Source organism: Nothobranchius furzeri, chromosome 15 (genome assembly GCF_043380555.1).
Source record: "Nothobranchius furzeri strain GRZ-AD chromosome 15, NfurGRZ-RIMD1, whole genome shotgun sequence".
NCBI classification, from domain to species: Eukaryota; Metazoa; Chordata; class Actinopteri; order Cyprinodontiformes; family Nothobranchiidae; genus Nothobranchius; species Nothobranchius furzeri.
The window spans coordinates 22,895,587-22,909,173 of record NC_091755.1 but is presented as its reverse complement, the minus strand read 5'-3'; positions in this window follow the sequence as shown (position 1 = coordinate 22,909,173).

The window sequence follows — 13,587 nt, the reverse complement described above, 5'->3', positions numbered from 1 at the left end:
TTAGCAAAGTGCTATCATCATGAAACGTTCAGATCACTTACAACTCAATAGATTCTACCTTTCTGTAATATTTCAGCGTGATTGGACCTTGTTTTCACACAAATGAACCCAGAATGATGTGAGATTGTGCTTCGTGCAACATAATTCTGGCTGCCATTTAAAAACCATAAGTGCTAATGACTCCATTCCTTCTGGGGTAATGGGGTCTGTTAATTGGAGTACTCTAAAACAAACCTGACCTCTCTAGGATATTCAGAAGCCAAGTTATAAGCCCACAAAGGTGTAACTGGACTACTACTTTAAAGTGACACCAGGCCCGGTGACCTTTGGGACATGGTTTGACCCCCTTAGGAAAGTGCTATCATCATGAAATGTTCAGATCACTTACAACTCAATAGATTCTACCTTCCTGTAACGTTTCAGCGTGATTGGACCTTGTTTTCACACACATGAACCCAGAATGATGTGAAATTGTGCTTCGTGCAACATAATTCTGGGTGCCATTTAAAAACCATAACTGCTAATGACTCCATTCCTTTTGGGGTAATGGGGGCTGTTAATTGGAGTACTCTAAAAAAACCTGACCTCTCTAGGATATTCCAAAGCCAAGTTATAAGCCTTCAAATGTGTAACTGGACTACTTCTTTAAAGTGACCCCAGGCCCGGTGACCTTTGGGACATGGTTTGAGCCCCTATAGGAATGTGCGATCATCATGAAACGTTCAGATCACTTACAACTCAATAGATTCTAACTTCTTGTAACGTTTCAGCCTGATTGGACCTTGTTTTCACACAAATGGACCCAGAATGATGTGAAATTGTGCTTCGTGCAACATAATTCTGGGTGCCATTTACAAACCATAAGTGCTAATGACTCCATTCCTTTTTGTGGTTGTAGGGGCTGTTGATTGGAGTACACTAAAACAAACCTGATCTCTCTAGGACATTCAGAAGCAAAGTTATAAGCCCACAAATGTGTAACTGGGCTACTTCTTTAAATTGACACCAGATCCGGTGACCTTTGGGACATGGTTTGACCCCCTTAAGAAAGTGCTATCATCATGAAACGTTCAGATCACTTACAACTCAATAGATTCTACCTTCCTGTAACGTTTCAGCCTGATTGGACCTTGTTTTCACACAAATGAACACAGAATGATGTGAAATTGTGCTTCGTGCAACATAATCCTGGGTGCCATTTAAAAACCATAAGTGCTAATGACTCCATTCCTTTTTGTGGTTGTAGGGGCTGTTGATTGGAGTACACTAAAACAAACCTGATCTCTCTAGAACATTCAGAAGCCAAGTTATAAGCCCACAAATGTGTAACTGGACTACTTCTTTAAATTGACACCAGATCCGGTGAACTTTGGGACATGGTTTGACCCACTTAGGAAAGTGCTATCATCATGAAACGTTCAGAACACTTACAACTCAATAGATTCTACCTTCCTGTAACGTTTCTGCCTGATTGGACCTTGTTTTCACACAAATGGACCCAGAATGATGTGAAATTGTGCTTCGTGCAACATAATTCTGGGTGCCATTTAGAAACCATAAGCGCTAATGACTCCATTCCTTTTTGTGGTTGTAGGCGCTGTTGATTGGAGTACTCTGAAACAAACCTGATCTCTCTAGGACATTCAGAAGCCAAATTATAAGCCCACAAATGTGTAACTGGACTACTTCTTTAAATTGACACCAGATCTGGTGACCTTTGCGACATGAATTGACCTCCTTAGGAAAGTGCTATCATCAAGAAACGTTCAGATCACTTACAACTCAATAGATTCTACCTTCCTGTAACGTTTCAGCCTGATTGGACATTGTTTTTACACTAATGAACCCAGAATGATGTGAAATTGTGCTTCGTGCAACATAATTCTGGGTGCCATTTAAAAACCATAAGTGCTAATGACTCCATTCCTTTTTGTGGTTGTAGGGGCTGTTTATTGGAGTACACTAAAACAAACCTGATCTCTCTAGGACATTCAGAAGCCAAGTTATAAGCCCACAAATGTGTAACTGGACTACTTCTTTAAATTGACACCAGGCCCGGTGACCTTTGGGACATGGTTTGACCGCCTTAGGAAAGTGCTATCATCATGAAACGTTCAGATCACTTACAACTCAATAGATTCTACCTTCCTGTAACGTTTCAGCCTGATTGGACCTTGTTTTCACACAAATGGACCCAGAATGATGTGAAATTGTGCTTCGTGCCACATAATTCTGGGTGCCATTTACAAAGCATAAGTGCTAATGACTCCATTCCTTTTCGTGGTTGTAGGGGCTGTTGATTGGAGTACCCTAAAACAAACCTGATCTCTCTAGGACATTCAAAAGCCAAGTTATAAGCCCACAAATGTGTAACTGGACTACTTCTTTAAATTGACACCAGATCTGGTGACCTTTGGGACATGAATTGACCCCCTTAGGAAAGTGCTATCATCATGAAACGTTCAGATCACTTACAACTCAATAGATTCTACCTTCCTGTATCGTTTCAGCCTGATTGGACATTGTTTTCACACAAAAGAACCCAGAATGATGTGAAATTGTGCTTTGTGCAACATAATTCTGGGTGCCATCTAAAAACCATAAGTGCTAATGACTCCATTCCTTTTTGTGGTTGTAGGGGCTGTTGATTGGAGTACACTAAAACAAACCTGATCTCTCTAGGACATTCAGAAGCCAAGTTATAAGCCCACAAATGTGTAACTGGACTACTTCTTTAAATTGACACCGGATCCGGTGACCTTTGGGACATGGTTTGACCCCCTTAGGAAAGTGTTATCATCATGAAACGTTCAGAACACTTACAACTCAATAGATTCTACCTTCCTGTAACGTTTCTGCTTGATTGGACCTTGTTTTCACACAAATGAACCCAGAATGATGTGAAATTGTGCTTCGTGCAACATAATTCTGGGTGCCATTTAAAAACCATAAGTGCTAATGACTCCATTCCTTTTTGGGGTAATAGGGGCTGTTAATTGGAGTACTCTAAAATAAACCTGATCTCTCTAGGACATTCAGAAGCCAAGTTATAAGCCCACAAAGGTGTAACTGGACTACTTCTGTAAAAAGACACCAGGCCCGGTGACCTTTGGGACATGGTTTGACCCCCTATAGGAATGTGTGATCATCATGAAACGTTCAGATCACTTACAACTCAATAGATTCTACCTTCTTGTAACGTTTCAGCCTGATTGGCCCTTGTTTTCACACAAATGGACCCAGAATGATGTGAAATTGTGCTTCGTGCAACATAATTCTGGGTGCCATTTCCAAACCATAAGTGCTAATGACTCCATTCCTTTTAGTGGTTGTAGGGGCTTTTGAAACAAACCTGATCTCTCTAGGACATTCAGAAGCCAAGTTATAAGCCCACAAATGTGTAACTGGACTACTTCTTTAAATTGACACCAGATCCGGTTACCTTTGGAACATGGTTTGACCCCCTTAGGAAAGTGCTATCATCATGAAACGTTCAGATCACTTACAACTCAATAGATTCTACCTTTCTGTAATGTTTCAGCGTAATTGGACCTTGTTTTCACACAAATGAACCCAGAATGATGTGAGATTGTGCTTCGAGCAACATAATTCTGGGTGCCATTTAAAAACCATAACTGCTAATGACTCCATTCCTTTTGAGGTAATGGGGTCTGTTAATTGGAGTACTCTAAAAAAACCTGACCTCTCTAGGATATTCCAAAGCCAAGTTATAAGCCCTCAAATGTGTAACTGGACTACTTATTTAAAGTGACACCAGGCCCGGGGACCTTTGGGACATGGTTTGACCCCCTATAGGAATGTGTGATCATCATGAAACGTTCAGATCACTTACAACTCAATAGATTCTACCTTCTTGTAACGTTTCAGCCTGATTTGACCTTGTTTTCACACAAATGGACCCAGAATGATGTGAAATTGTGCTTCGTGCAACATAATTCTGGGTGCCATTTAAAAACCATAAGTGCTAATGACTCCATTCCTTTTTGTGGTTGTAGGGGCCGTTGATTGGAGCACATTAAAAAACAAACCTGATCTCTCTAGGACATTCAGAAGCCAAGTTATAAGCCCACAAAGGTGTAACTGGACTACTTCTTTAAAGTGACACCAGGCCCGGTGACCTTTGGGACATGGTTTGACCCCCTATAGGAATGTGCGATGGTCATGAAACGTTCAGATCACTTACAACTCAATAGATTCTACCTTCTTGTAACGTTTCAGCCTGATTGGACCTTGTTTTCACACAAATGGACCCAGAATGATGTGAAATTGTGCTTCGTGCAACATAATTCTGAGTGCCATTTACAAACTATAAGTGTTAATGACTCCATTCCTTTTTGTGGTTGTAGGGGCTGTTGATTGGAGTACACTAAAACAAACCTGATCTCTCTAGGACATTCAGAAGCCAAGTTATAAGCCCACAAATGTGTAACTGGACTACTACTTTAAATTGACACCAGATACAGTTACCTTTGGGACATGGTTTGACCCCCTTAGGAAAGTGCTATCTTCATGAAACGTTCAGATCACTTACAACTCAATAGATTCTACCTTCCTGTAACGTTTCAGCCTGATTGGACCTTGTTTTCACACAAATGAACCCAGAATTATGTGAAATTGTGCTTCGTGCAACATAATTCTGGGTGCCATTTAAAAACCATAAGTGCTAATGACTCCATTCCTTTTTCGGGTAATGGGGGCTGTTAACTGGAGTACTCTAAAACAAACCTGACCTCTCTAGGATATTCAGAAGCCAAGTTATAAGCCCACAAATGTGTAACTGGACTACTTCTTTAAAGTGACACCAGGCCCGGTGACCTTTGGGACATGGTTTGACCCCCTATAGGAATGTGCGATCATCATGAAACGTTCAGATCACTTACAACTCAATAGATTCTACCTTCTTGTAACGTTTCAGCCTGATTGGACCTCGTTTTCACAAAAATGGACCCAGAATGATGTGAAATTGTGCTTCGTGCAACATAATTCTGGGTGCCATTTACAAACAATAAGTGCTAATGACTCCATTCCTTTTAGTGGTTGTAGGGGCTGTTGATTGGAGTACACTAAAACAAACCTGATCTCTCTAGGACATTGAGAAGCCAAGTTATAAGCCCACAAATGTGTAACTGGACTACTTCTTTAAATTGACACCAGATCCGGTGACCTTTGGGACATGGTTTGACCCCCTTAGGAAAGTGCTATCATTATGAAACGTTCAGATCACTTACAACTCAATAGATTCTACCTTCCTGTAACGTTTCAGCCTGATTGGACCTTGTTTTCACACAAATGAACCCAGAATGATGTGAAATTGTGCTTCGTGCAACATAATTCTGGGTGCCATTTAAAAACCATAAGTGCTAATGACTCTATTCCTTTTTGGGGTAATGGGGACTGTTAATTGGAGTACACTAAAACAAACCTGACCTCTCTAGGACATTCAGAAGCCAAGTTATAAGCCCACAAAGGTGTAACTGGACTACTTCTTTAAAGTGACACCAGGCCCGGTGACCTTTGGGACATGGTTTGACCCCCTATAGGAATGTACGATCATCATGAAACGTTCAGATCACTTACAACTCAATAGATTCTACCTTCTTGTAACGTTTCAGCCTGATTGGACCTTGTTTTCACACAAATGGACCCAGAATGATGTGAAATTGTGCTTCGTGCAACATAATTCTGGGTGCCATTTACAAACCATAAGTGCTAATGACTCCATTCCTTTTTGTGGTTGTAGGGGCTGTTGATTGGAGTACTCTGAAACAAACCTGATCTCTCTAGGACATTCAGAAGCCAAATTATAAGCCCACAAATGTGTAACTGGACTACTTCTTTAAATTGACACCAGGCCCGGTGACCTTTGGGACATGGTTTGACCCCCTTAGGAAAGTGCTATCATCATGAAACGTTCAGATCACTTACAACTCAATAGATTCTACCTTCCTGTAACGTTTCTGCCTGATTTGACCTTGTTTTCACACAAATGAACCCAGAATGATGTGAAATTGTGCTTCGTGCAACATAATTCTGGGTGCCATTTAAAAACCATAAGTGCTAATGACTCCATTCCTTTTTGTGGTTGTAGGGGCTGTTGATTGGAGTCCACTAAAAGAAACCTGATCTCTCTAGGACATTCAGAAGCCAAGTTATAAGCCCACAAATGTGTAACTGGACTACTTCTTTAAAGTGACACCAGGCCCGGTGACCTTTGGGACATGGTTTGACCCCCTATAGGAATGTGCGATCATCATGAAACGTTCAGATCACTTACAACTCAATAGATTCTACCTTCTTGTAACGTTTCAGCCTGATTGGACCTTCTTTTCACACAAATGGACCCAGAATGATGTGAAATTGTGCTTTGTGCAACATAATTCTGGGTGCCATTTCCAAACCATAAGTGCTAATGACTCCATTCCTTTTTGTGGTTGTAGGGGCTGTTGAAACAAACCTGATCTCTCTAGGCATTCAGAAGCCAAGTTATAAGCCCACAAATGTGTAACTGGACTACTTCTTTAAATTGACACCAGATCCGGTTACCTTTGGGACATGGTTTGACCCCCTTAGTAAAGTGCTATCATCATGAAACGTTCAGATCACTTACAACTCAATAGATTCTACCTTCCTGTAACGTTTCAGCCTGATTGGACCTTGTTTTCACACAAATGAACCGAGAATGATGTGAAATTGTGCTTCGTGCAACATAATTCTGGGTGCCATTTAAAAACCATAAGTGCTAATGACTCCATTCCTTTTTGTGGTTGTAGGGGCTGTTGATTGGAGTACACTAAACAAACCTGATCTCTCTAGGACATTTGGAAGCCAAGTTATAAGCCCACAAATTTGTAACTGGACTACTTCTTTAAATTGACATCAGATCCGGTGACCTTTGGGACATGGTTTGACCCCCTTAGGAAAGTGCTATCATCATGAAACTTTCAGATCACTTACAACTCAATAGATTCTATCTTCCTGTAACGTTTCAGCCTGATTGGACCTTGTTTTCACACAAATGAACCCAGAATGATGTGAAATTGTGCTTCGTGCAACATAATTCTGGGTGCCATTTAAAAACCATAAGTGCTAATGACTCCATTCCTTTTTGGGGTAATGGGGGCTGTTAATTGGAGTACTCTAAAACAAACCTGACCTCTCTAGGATATTCAAAAGCCAAGTTATAAGCCCACAAAGGTGTAACTGGACTACTTCTTTAAAGTGACACCAGGCCCGGTGACCTTTGGGACATCGTTTGACCCCCTATGGGAATGTGCGATCATCATGAAACGTTCAGATCACTTACAACTCAATAGATTCTACCTTCTTGTAACGTTTCAGCCTATTTGGACCTTGTTTTCACACAAATGCACCCAGAATGATGTGAAATTGTGCTTCGTGCAACATAATTCTGGGTGCCATTTACAAACCATAAGTGCTAATGACTCCATTCCTTTTTGTGGTTGTAGGGGCTGTTGATTGGAGTACACCAAAACAAACCTGACCTCTCTAGGACATTCAGAAGCCAAGTTATAAGCCCACAAATGTGTAACTGGACTACTTCTTTAAAGTGACACCAGGCCCAGTGACCTTTGGGACATGGTTTGACCCCCTATAGGAATGTGCGATCATCATGAAACGTTCAGATCACTTACAACTCAATAGATTCTACCTTCTTGTAACGTTTCAGCCTGATTGGACCTTGTTTTCACACAAATGGACCCAGAATGATGTGAAATTGTGCTTCGTGCAACATAATTCTGGGTGCCATTTAAAAACCATAAGTGCTAATGACTCCATTCCTTTTTGGGGTAATAGGGGCTGTTAATTGGAGTACTCTAAAATAAACCTGATCTCTCTAGGACATTCAGAAGCCAAGTTATAAGCCCACAAAGGTGTAACTGGACTACTTCTTTAAAGTGACACCAGGCCCGGTGAACTTTGGGACATGGTTTGACCCCCTATAGGAATGTGTGATCATCATGAAACGTTCAGATCACTTACAACTCAATAGAATCTACCTTCTTGTAATGTTTCAGCCTGATTGGCCCTTGTTTTCACACAAATGGACCCAGAATGATGTGAAATTGTGCTTCGTGCAACATAATTCTGGGTGCCATTTCCAAACCATAAGTGCTAATGACTCCATTCCTTTTTGTGGTTGTAGGGGCTTTTGAAACAAACCTGATCTCTCTAGGACATTCATAAGCCAAGTTATAAGCCCACAAATGTGTAACTGGACTACTTCTTTAAATTGACACCAGATCCGGTTACCTTTGGGACATGGTTTGACCCCCTTAGGAAAGTGCTATCATCATGAAACGTTCAGATCACTTACAACTCAATAGATTCTACCTTTCTGTAATGTTTCAGCGTGATTGGACCTTGTTTTCACACAAATTAACCCAGAATGATGTGAGATTGTGCTTCGTGCAAAATAATTCTGGGTGCCATTTAAAAACCATAACTGCTAATGACTCCATTCCTTTTGAGGTAATGGGGTCTGTTAATTGGAGTACTCTAAAAAAAACCTGACCTCTCTAGGATATTCCAAAGCCAAGTTATAAGCCCTCAAATGTGTAACTGGACTACTTCTTTAAAGTGACACCAGGCCCGGTGACCTTTGGGACATGGTTTGACCCCCTATAGGAATGTGTGATCATCATGAAACGTTCAGATCACTTACAACTCAATAGATTCTACCTTCTTGTAACGTTTCAGCCTGATTTGACCTTGTTTTCACACAAATGGACCCAGAATGATGTGAAATTGTGCTTCGTGCAGCATAATTCTGGGTGCCATTTAAAAACCATAAGTGCTAATGACTCCATTCCTTTTTGTGGTTGTAGGGGCCGTTGATTGGAGCACATCAAAAAACAAACCTGATCTCTCTAGGACATTCAGAAGCCAAGTTATAAGCCCCCAAAGGTGTAACTGGACTATTTCTTTAAAGTGACACCAGGCCCGGTGACCTTTGGGACATGGTTTGACCCCCTATAGGAATGTGCGATGGTCATGAAACGTTCAGATCACTTACAACTCAATAGATTCTACCTTCTTGTAACGTTTCAGCCTGATTGGACCTTGTTTTCACACAAATGGACCCAGAATGATGTGAAATTGTGCTCGTGCAACATAATTCTGGGTGCCATTTACAAACCATAAGTGTTAATGACTCCATTCCTTTTTGTGGTTGTAGGGGCTGTTGATTGGAGTACACTAAAACAAACCTGATCTCTCTAGGACATTCAGAAGCCAAGTTATAAGCCCACAAATGTGTAACTGGACTACTTCTTTAAATTGACACCAGATACAGTTACCTTTGGGACATGGTTTGACCCCCTTAGGAAAGTGCTATCTTCATGAAACGTTCAGATCACTTACAACTCAATAGATTCTACCTTCCTGTAACGTTTCAGCCTGATTGGACCTTGTTTTCACACAAATGAACCCAGAATTATGTGAAATTGTGCTTCGTGCAACATAATTCTGGGTGCCATTTAAAAACCATAAGTGCTAATGACTCCATTCCTTTTTGGGGTAATGGGGGCTGTTAACTGGAGTACTCTAAAACAAACCTGACCTCTCTAGGATATTCAGAAGCCAAGTTATAAGCCCACAAATGTGTAACTGGACTACTTCTTTAAAGTGACACCAGGCCCGGTGACCTTTGGGACATGGTTTGACCCCCTATAGGAATGTGCGATCATCATGAAACGTTCAGATAACTTACAACTCAATAGATTCTACCTTCTTGTAACGTTTCAGCCTGATTGGACCTCGTTTTCACACAAATGGACCCAGAATGATGTGAAATTGTGCTTCGTGCAACATAATTCTGGGTGCCATTTACAAACCATAAGTGCTAATGACTCCATTCCTTTTAGTGGTTGTAGGGGCTGTTGATTGGAGTACTCTGAAACAAACCTGATCTCTCTAGGACATTCAGAAGCCAAATTATAAGCCCACAAATGTGTAACTGGACTACTTCTTTAAATTGACACCAGGCCCGGTGACCTTTGGGACATGGTTTGACCCCCTTAGGAAAGTGCTATCATCATGAAACGTTCAGATCACTTACAACTCAATAGATTCTACCTTCCTGTAACGTTTCAGCCTGATTTGACCTTGTTTTCACACAAATGAACCCAGAATGATGTGAAATTGTGCTTCGTGCAACATAATTCTGGGTGCCATTTAAAAACCATAAGTGCTAATGACTCCATTCCTTTTTGTGGTTGTAGGGGCTGTTGATTGGAGTCCACTAAAAGAAACCTGATCGCTCTAGGACATTCAGAAGAAAAAGTTATAAGCCCACAAATGTGTAACTGGACTACTTCTTTAAAGTGACACCAGGCCCGGTGACCTTTGGGACATGGTTTGACCCCCTATAGCAATGTGCGATCATCATGAAACGTTCAGATCACTTACAACTCAATAGATTCTACCTTCTTGTAACGTTTCAGCCTGATTGGACCTTCTTTTCACACAAATGGACCCAGAATGATGTGAAATTGTGCTTTGTGCAACATAATTCTGGGTGCCATTTCCAAACCATAAGTGCTAATGACTCCATTCCTTTTTGTGGTTGTAGGGGCTGTTGAAACAAACCTGATCTCTCTAGGCATTCAGAAGCCAAGTTATAAGCCCACAAATGTGTAACTGGACTACTTCTTTAAATTGACACCAGATCCGGTTACCTTTGGGACATGGTTTGACCCCCTTAGGAAAGGGCTATCATCATGAAACGTTCAGATCACTTACAACTCAATAGATTCTACCTTCCTGTAACGTTTCAGCCTGATTGGACCTTGTTTTCACACAAATGTACCGAGAATGATGTGAAATTGTGCTTCGTGCAACATAATTCTGGGTGCCATTTAAAAACCATAAGTGCTAATGACTCCATTCCTTTTTGTGGTTGTAGGGGCTGTTGATTGGAGTACACTAAAACAAACCTGATCTCTCTAGGACATTCAGAAGCCAAGTTATAAGCCCACAAATGTGTAACTGGACTACTTCTTTAAATTGACATCAGATCCGGTGACCTTTGGGACATGGTTTGACCCCCTTAGGAAAGTGCTATCATCATGAAACTTTCAGCTCACTTACAACTCAATAGATTCTATCTTCCTGTAACGTTTCAGCCTGATTGGACCTTGTTTTCACACAAATGAACCCAGAATGATGTGAAATTGTGCTTCGTGCAACATAATTCTGGGTGCCATTTAAAAACCATAAGTGCTAATGACTCCATTCCTTTTTGGGGTAATGGGGGCTGTTAATTGGAGTACTCTAAAACAAACCTGACCTCTCTAGGATATTCAAAAGCCAAGTTATAAGCCCACAAAGGTGTAACTGGACTACTTCTTTAAAGTGACACCAGGCCCGGTGACCTTTGGGACATCGTTTGACCCCCTATGGGAATGTGCGATCATCATGAAACGTTCAGATCACTTACAACTCAATAGATTCTACCTTCTTGTAACGTTTCAGCCTATTTGGACCTTGTTTTCACACAAATGCACCCAGAATGATGTGAAATTGTGCTTCGTGCAACATAATTCTGGGTGCCATTTATAAACCATAAGTGCTAATGACTCCATTCCTTTTTGTGGTTGTAGGGGCTGTTGATTGGAGTACACCAAAACAAACCTGACCTCTCTAGGACATTCAGAAGCCAAGTTATAAGCCCACAAATGTGTAACTGGACTACTTCTTTAAAGTGACACCAGGCCCAGTGACCTTTGGGACATGGTTTGACCCCCTATAGGAATGTGCGATCATCATGAAACGTTCAGATCACTTACAACTCAATAGATTCTACCTTCTTGTAACGTTTCAGCCTGATTGGACCTTGTTTTCACACAAATGGACCCAGAATGATGTGAAATTGTGCTTCGTGCAACATAATTCTGGGTGCCATTTACAAACCATAAGTGCTAATGACTCCATTCCTTTTTGTGGTTTTAGGGGCTGTTGATTGGAGTACTCTGAAACAAACCTGATCTCTCTAGGACATTCAGAAGGCAAGTTATAAGCCCACAAAGGTGTAACTGGACTACTTCTTTAAAGTGACACCAGGCCCGGTGACCTTTGGGACATGGTTCGACCCCCTATAGGAATGTGCGATCATCATGAAACGTTCAGATCACTTACAACTCAATAGATTCTACCTTCTTGTAACGTTTCAGCCTGATTGGACCTTGTTTTCACACAAATTGACCCAGAATGATGTGAAATTGTGCTTCGTGCAACATAATTCTGGGTGCCATTTACAAACCATAAGTGCTAATGACTCCATTCCTTTTTGTGGTTGTAGGGGCTGTTGATTGGAGTACTCTGAAACAAACCTGATCTCTCTAGGACATTCAGAAGCCAAATTATAAGTCCACAAATGTGTAACTGGACTACTTCTTTAAATTGACACCAGGCCCGGTGACCTTTGGGACATGGTTTGAGCCCCTTAGGAAAGTGCTATCATCATGAAACGTTCAGATCACTTACAACTCAATAGATTCTACCTTCCTGTAACGTTTCAGCCTGATTGGACCTTGTTTTCACACAAATGGACCCAGAATGATGTGAAATTGTGCTTCGTGCCACATAATTCTGGGTGCCATTTACAAAGCATAAGTGCTAATGACTCCATTCCTTTTCGTGGTTGTAGGGGCTGTTGATTGGAGTACCCTAAAACAAACATGATCTCTCTAGGACATTCAAAAGCCAAGTTATAAGCCCACAAATGTGTAACTGGACTACTTCTTTAAATTGACACCAGATCTGGTGACCTTTGGGACATGAATTGACCCCCTTAGGAAAGTGCTATCATCATGAAACGTTCAGATCACTTACAACTCAATAGATTCTACCTTCCTGTAACGTTTCAGCCTGATTGGACATTGTTTTCACACAAATGAACCCAGAATGATGTGAAATTGTGCTTCGTGCAACATAATTCTGGGTGCCATTTAAAAACCATAAGTGCTAATGACTCCATTCCTTTTTGGGGTAATAGGGGCTGTTAATTGGAGTACTCTAAAATAAACCTGATCTCTCTAGGACATTCAGAAGCCAAGTTATAAGCCCACAAAGGTGTAACTGGACTACTTCTTTAAAGTGACACCAGGCCCGCTGACCTTTGGGACATGGTTTGACCCCCTATAGGAATGTGTGATCATCATGAAACGTTCAGATCACTTACAACTCAATAGATTCTACCTTCTTGTAACGTTTCAGCCTGATTGGCCCTTGTTTTCACACAAATGGACCCAGAATGATGTGAAATTGTGCTTCTTGCAACATAATTCTGGGTGCCATTTCCAAACCATAAGTGCTAATGACTCCATTCCTTTTTGTGGTTGTAGGGGCTTTTGAAACAAACCTGATCTCTCTAGGACATTCAGAAGCCAAGTTATAAGCCCACAAATGTGTAACTGGACTACTTCTTTAAATTGACACCAGATCCGGTTACCTTTGGGACATGGTTTGACCCCCTTAGGAAAGTGCTATCATCATGAAACGTTCAGATCACTTACAACTCAATAGATTCTACCTTTCTGTAATGTT